Source organism: Carassius carassius, chromosome 1 (assembly GCF_963082965.1).
Source record: "Carassius carassius chromosome 1, fCarCar2.1, whole genome shotgun sequence".
Taxonomy (NCBI): Eukaryota; Metazoa; Chordata; class Actinopteri; order Cypriniformes; family Cyprinidae; genus Carassius; species Carassius carassius.
In genome coordinates, this window is record NC_081755.1 from 8640001 (window position 1) to 8647500 (window position 7500).

General features: G+C 48.9%; 1 non-coding gene across 1 annotated transcript; it reads right to left on the reverse strand.

Annotated features, from left to right (window-relative positions):
* Positions 1-731: 731 nt before the first annotated feature.
* trnap-agg (transfer RNA proline (anticodon AGG)) lies at positions 732-803 on the reverse strand. The gene has a single exon. It is a non-coding gene; the product is annotated as a tRNA-Pro (tRNA).
* Positions 804-7500: the final 6697 nt, after the last annotated feature.

Genomic DNA, 7500 nt, shown 5'->3' on the forward strand with positions numbered 1-7500 from the left:
GAGCCTCCAGTCAACCGCAAACGGCTACCCTGCATGGCAGCCGATCTGAACCATCTTAGACACACCCCCACCTTTCAGTGAAAGTGCGGGAACCCAAAGAGCGAAGTGTTGTACAAAGTTTAAATTGCAGATGAGGAACTACGAACAGGTAGAAATCAGCACGAAGACATGCAGGAGTACTATTGACTGAAAGAAGGCAGAATTGACTGATACTTCTCAGCAATACGCTCAATGTGGGCTCGTCCAGGATTTGAACAAGGGACCTCTCACACCCGAAGCGAGAATCATACCCCTAGACCAACAAGCCACCATGTACACAGACACTACTCAAAACAAGGAGCTGCAAAGCGGGCTCATCTGGGATTTGAACTGGGGCCCACTTGCTCCCATACAGCAATAAAAGAAAAAAAAAAACACACCCCAACACCAACAAGCCCTCAGATGCTCCTGCATCTAGCAAACGCAAGATGAAGGCTCACAGGGCCGTAAAGCGATCCAAGAATCTATTTTTTGCCATATCTCCACTGCTTGGGCTGCATTCCTAAACCAATTTTTGGAAAAATGTCAAGTCAAAGTTTAAACTGCAGATTAAGAACTTAGAAGAGCAGAGAGAAGTGGGCATGAAAACATGCAGACGCAGCTTTAGTCTTAATTGACAGTGGCGTATGTTTGACCCGGGATGGCAGAATGGACTGAAACTGTTCAAGAAAAGATGCTGCAAAGACAGAAGAGGGCTCGTCCGGGATTTGAACCCAGGACCTCTCGCACCCTAAGCAAGAATCATACCCCTAGACCAACGAGCCACAAGTTGCTGCTCAGTGGAGGCCACTTTGCCATGTATTTCAGTCTGTTTGATGCTACGGTCGCTCCAATATCCTGCCTCTTAGCTGACAAGGGCAGAAATAGAGCTCTGACCAGACTCACTGACCAGATTTCTGAGCAACTCAATTTTTACCTACCAGCTCTAGCTTGGCCTACCTTTGTAGAATAATGTTGATTAAAATATCAACGACAAAACACAAGAGCTGAATTTAACAGCAGAAGTCTACATTGTGGCACTGCCACGCAAATCTTGCTGATGAGAAGCTGTCTGAGGTCTGTACTGCTTCTCCACAGAGGGTCAGGTGACATCGGTCTTCTCAATTTAGTTCCAGCTCAGTTTTATGTGAGTTCTAGATTGTTTGGAGGCCATGGTTAAAGGAGGCCACTGTAGCAATACATTTTAAGACACACTACCACAGAGAAAGTTGTGACATACCCCAAAGCACCTCCTTGCCAAGCACAGCCAGACAGACTCTTGAAGGTACCACCAAGTTGCTGCTCAGTGGAGGCCACTTTGCCACGTATTTCACTCTGTTCGATGCTACGGTCGCTCCAACATCCTGCCTCTTAGCTGACAAGGGCAGAAATAGAGCTCTGACCAGATGCACTTACCAGAATTCTGAGAAACTCAATTTTTACCTACCAGCTCTAGCTTAACCTACCTTTGTAGAATAATGTTGATTAAAATATCAACGACAAAACACAAGAGCTGAATTTAACAGCTGAAGTCTACATTGTGGCACTGCCACGCAAATCTTGCTGATGAGAAGCTGTCTGAGGTCTGTACTGCTTCTCCACAGAGGGTCAGGTGACATCGGTCTTCTCAATTAAGTTCTAGCTCAGTTTTATGTGAGTTCTAGATTGTTTGGAGGCCATGGTTAAAGGAGGCCACTGTAGCAATACATTTTAAGACACACTGCCACAGAGGTAGTACACATAATGGGTTCGTGGAAAAAAACCCATTCATTTAAATTGCCATATACCGCATAATGGTTCGAAGGGATTGTACTGTCAATTTGGATCCATTTTTTCATTTGGAAAACTGGCCAACGGGACGAGTCGGCTTACCCCTCTTTTCCGTAGGGATTCCGCAGTAAACCAAGTATTAACACCTCTAGGGGGTGATGTTGACCACTGGGAGAGCCCCCCCACCCCCACCCCCACCTCCCACGAACCCTATATAGGTCCTTTTGCCATCGTTCTGCTGGCCGTTGGGGGTATTCGCTCCCAGGACCCTATTATTTGGCCTTTCTCCCATTAAACGAATGGCCGGGGCAGTTCTAGGGTGGGCTTCGCATCCCAGCGGGCCGCGTTTTGTCCACCCGCCATATGGGTCCGCTGTGCGGACCCCCGTGACCACGAACCCTATAAAGGTCCTTTTGCCATCGTTCTGCTGGCCATTGGGGGTATTCGCTCCCAGGACCCTATTATTTGGCGTTTCTCTTATTAAACGAATGGCCGGGGCTGTTCTAGGGTGGGCTTCGCATCCCAGCGAGCTGCGTTTTGTCCACCCGCCATATGGGTCCACTGTGCGGACCCCCGTGACCACGAACGGATTATTTGTCAATTTAACCATTATCATCGCGGATCGGACCCTCGAGCCGCGAGGACCCCCGGTCCCACGGAACCACTATTTGTCCAATTTTCCACTATTTTTACGGAACGTTCCCAAAAGGGTCCCAGAGGTGGGGGGTGGGCGTCCCGGCCCGCGGGCGCTCACCGGCGCCCCCTCTGGCCATTTCGGGGTCGCCGACGCAAGTCGCTCCGATCAGCCCGCGGTCTCGGTGAGGTCACTGGGGGGGCCCCACGGACCCCGCTGTGAAATTTGGGACCCGTTTCTAAAAATCGGTACGTTCCAAATCGGTACACGTTTTGATTGAAGGTGGGACATCCACAGTTTGGAGCCGATAGGACGTAGGGCCCCCATATTCCAGATTCTTGCATCTCAGGGGCCCCTCTCCCATGTCCCCAAAGTACGAAGCTGTAGGACCTTGAAAAAAAATACCCGTCCGGCACCCTGAAATCTCACAAAAGGCTCTGATCATGTAAGAGATTTTGTGCAGTAGGCTCCGAATTTTTCTTTCGGCAGCTCAATCGGGGCGGCCCCTGGACCCACCAATCCGAATTTCGGGCCCCTGGGTCTTTTCTAAAAAAGTCCCACCTGCCACATTCTTGAATGGGTTCGGCCTAGCGGATTCGTGGACACAACTCGCGAGGGACCCAGGGCCCCGCGCTTTCGGAAGCTCACTCGGGGCGGCCCCTTGACCCACCGATCCGAATTTCGGGCCCCTGGGTCTTTTCTAAAAAAGTCTCTCCTGCCATATACTTGAATGTTTTCGGCCTAGCGGGTTCGTGGACAGGACTCGCAAGCGTCCGATCGGGCCGAATTTTGGATATGTGTCTCATGGGGACCCCCTCGACTGGGCATAAAAGTCTGGTGGCCCTACGATCTTCTTTAGGGGCCAAACGGTCACAGAAGGTACCCCACGTCCACCAAACAGGTACACGTTTTGATTGGAGGTGGGACTTCCAAAGTTCAGAGAGGGTAGGTCGTAGGGCCCCCAGATTTGAGATTCTGGCATCTCAGGGGCCCCTAAACCAGGGCCCCGAAACACATAGTCGTAGGACCCAAGGAGAAAAGTGCATCACGCTAGGTCCTCACGCTTTTGACAGCACGTTTTAGGGGCCCTCAGGAGCCACCAGAGAAGTTTGGTGGCCCAATGACCTTCCTTAGGGGTCAAAAGGTCAAAAACCAGAGGGATTGTCCACCAAACCGGTACGTGTTTACATTGGAGGTGGGACATCCGCCCTTCGGAGACTATGGGTCGTAGGGCCCCCAGATTCGAGATTCAAGCATCTCAGGGGCCCCTCTCCCATGTCCCCAAAGCACGAAGCTGTAGGACCTTGAAAAAAAATGCCCGCCCGGCACCCTCAAATCTCTCAAAATGCTCTGATCATGTAGGAGTCAGAGAGGGCTGAGGGAGAGATTTTGTGCAGGAGGCTCCGAATTTTTCCCTCGCCTTAAGGTCCCGCGCTTTCGTCAGCTCACTCGCGGCGGCCCCTGGACCCACCGATCCGAATTTCGGGCCTCTGGGATTTTTCTAAAAAAGTCCCACCTGCCATATATTTGAATGGGGTTCAAATAAATTGCGGGTGGACATGCACAACATGTGGTGAAATTAACCAAAATCCAAATATTTTCTATGCATAATTCTACAGTATTATGGGACAAAACTTACAAAAATGGGTTCTTCGGAGCTTGCAGTGTACAGCAGATGAGACTTCAACCACGAAATCACTAAAATTTATCTGTCCACGGAACCATTAGGAAGGGCATGCTGAATAAATGGCAAACGGGAGGTTTTTTAAAAAAAAATGTACATTTACAATTTATTCAGCGGGACCTCCATAGCGCTCCTGTGGACATACATTTTTATGCATATTTTACATTATTATTGGATAAAACTTACATGAATGGATTCCTCTGGGTGTCCTGAGTACAGTAAAGGTCTTTTCATTAACAATAACACACATTTGAAATAAATAAAGTTAAATACAGTTGTTATTTAATGAAAAGGGAGATTCGCACCACTAGTGGTGCACATGTGTGCCAAAATTCAACGCTCATTTTTATGCAAATTCTACAGTATTATGGGATAAAACTTACAAAAATGGATTCCTGGAAGCTTGCAGAGTACAGCTGATGAGACTTCAACCACGAAACCGCTAAAATTTATCTGTCCACGGAACAATTAGTAAGGGCGTGCTGAATAAATGGCAAATGGGAGGTTTTTTCAAAAAAAAATTCCATTTACAATTTATTCAGCGGGACCTCCGTAGTGCTCCCGTGGACATTATTTTTTATGCAAATTCTACAGTATATTGTGATAAAACTTACATGAATGGACTCTGCTGAGCTGTCTGAGTACACTGCAGGCATTTTGATCAACAATATTGCCTATATTTAATTAAATCAAATTTAATACAATTGCTTTTTGTTAAACCTAAGTTGGACACATATCCCACTTGCCATTTATTCATATTGGATGGACACCAAATTTGGGGCACCGTATCTCCGCCTCCCGGGGGTTCAGGGACTTGGGGCTGGTGGCGTCGGATAGAGGTCCCCCTGGTCTGACTTTGACCCGATTTTGGTGCAGTTTGGCCCCGTTTTGGCGGAGTTACAGCTTGGCAAAGTGTGTGACAATTTGGTGAACACCAAAATCCAACATTTTTTCTATGCACATTTCTACAGTATTATGGGACAAAACTTACAAAAATGGATTCCTCGGAGCTTGCAGAGTACATCTGATGAGACTTCAACCACGAAATTGCTAAAATTCATCTGTCCACGGAACCACTATGAAGGGTGCGCTGAATAAATGGCAACTGGGAGGTGTTTTTTTTTAAATAATGTCCTTTTACAATTTATTCGGCGGGACCTCCGTAGTGCTCCCATGGACATTAATTTTTATGCATATTTTACAGTATTATGTGATAAAACTGGCATGAATGGACTCTGCTGAGCGTGCTGAGTACAGTAGAGGTGTTTTCATTAACAGTAAGAGAATTGCTATTTAATAAACAGCAAGTGAACACATATCCCATTTTCCATATATTCATATAGGAATGCTATTTAATAAACTGCAAGTGGACACATATCCCATCAAATAAATTGCTGGTGGACATGCACCACATATGGGGAAATTAACCAAAATCCAACTTTTTTTCTATGCATATTCTACAGTATTCGAATAGTTGTTTCGTGGACATGACTTGCAAGGTCCCTACGGCCGTGCACCATTGGCAGCTCACTCGAGGCGGCCCCTTGACCCATCAAACTGAATTTTGGGTCCGTTGGACTTTTCTAAAAAAGTCCCACCTGCCATTTACTTGAATGGGTTCGGACTAGCGGGTTCGTGGACACGGTTCGCAACGGTCCGATCGGGCCGAAATTTGGATATGTGTCTCGGGGGGATCCCCTCAAACGGGCATAGAAGTCTGGTGGCCCTACGATCTCATTAAGGGGTCAAAGGGTTACAGAAGGGAGCCCACGTCCACGAAACAGGTACGCGTTTTGATTGAAGGTGGGATGTCCACATATCGGAGACGGTAGGTCGTAGGGCCCCCAGATTTGAGATTCTGGCATCTCAGGGGCCCCTCACCCAGGGCCCCGAAGCACGTAGTCATAGCACTAAAGGAAAAAAAGTGCATCGCACTAGGGCCCCGCGCTTTTGACTGCACGATCCAGGGACCCCAAAGAGCCACCGTTCCGAATTTCGGGCCCCTGGGACTTTTCTAAAAAAATCCCACCTGCCATTTATTTGAATGTGTTAAGCATAGCGGGTTCGTGGACACTGATTGCAAGGGCTCTTGGGCCCCGGGCCTTCGTAAGCTCACTGGGGGAGGGCCCGTTCCAAGTTTTGGGCCCCTGGGATGTCTCAGAAAAAAATGTCCAACCGAGGCCCATTTCTAACGCTAATGGTCAAATGGACAAATATTGGGTCCGTGGGACCAGGGGGTGGGGTCCGCAAATGTTCCGCATGTGATCCGTAGTCATTCTGTGAATATAATGGTCAAATGGACAAATAGTGGGTTCGTGGGACCCAGGGTGGGGGTCCGCAAGTGGTCCGCAGATGATCCGCAGTCATTGTGTGAAAATAATGGTCAAGTGGACAAATAGTGGGTTCGTGGGACCCAGGGTGGGGGTCCGCAAGTGGTCCGCAGATGATCCGCAGTCATTGTGTGAATATAATGGTCAAATGGAAAAAATACTGGGTTCGTGGGACCCAGGGTGGCATTTAGGGGCCACAAATTTGGGTGGGCTTCCGCGGGGCCCCTCGGGGGTCCAGATCCTCCTGGCCGGTCAGGGGTCTCTCGTGGGCCGGCGCGGTCCGGCAGACATCGACGTCGCGTCCGGCAAAAATTTTTTGGGGTTCGTGGGACCCAGGGTGGGGGTCCGCAAGTGGTCCGCAGATGATCCGCAGTCATTGTGTGAATATAATGGTCAAATGGACAAATACTGGGTTCGTGGGACCCAGGGTGGCATTTAGGGGCCACAAATTTGGGTGGGCTTCCGCGGGGCCCCTCGGGGGTCCAGATCCTCCTGGCCGGTCAGGGGTCTCTCGTGGGCCGGCGCGGTCCGGCAGACATCGACGTCGCGTCCGGCAAAAATTTTTTGGGGTCAGCGCGCAGGTCCCCTTAACCCAAGTACACGAGCCCTCAAACTTATACCTGAATGGACGCTCCAAAAAAAATGGACTTTATGGAAAAAGTTGTGACATACCCCAAAGCTCCTCCTTGCCAAGCACAGCCAGACAGACTCTTGAAGGTTCCACCGAGATTTTAACTCGGATCACTGGATTCAGAGTCCAGAGTTCTAACCGTTACACCATGGAACCAACAGTGTCTGCACATCTGTTTGAAGTGTAGAAAACATTCAAGGAGGCTCTGCGAAACGCAACTAACCAGCAAGCATCAGAATCGTGTCCGAAAAGCATTCACGGCTCCACTCTGAGTAAACCCAGGATCGAACCTGGGACCTTTAAATGTTCAGTGTAATGCTCTCTGAACCTTGTAAACCAATATTGAGAAAAACATCAAAGCAAAGGACACGAGCCTCCAGTCAACCGCAAACGGCTACACTGCATGGCAGCCGATCTGAACCATCTTAGACAC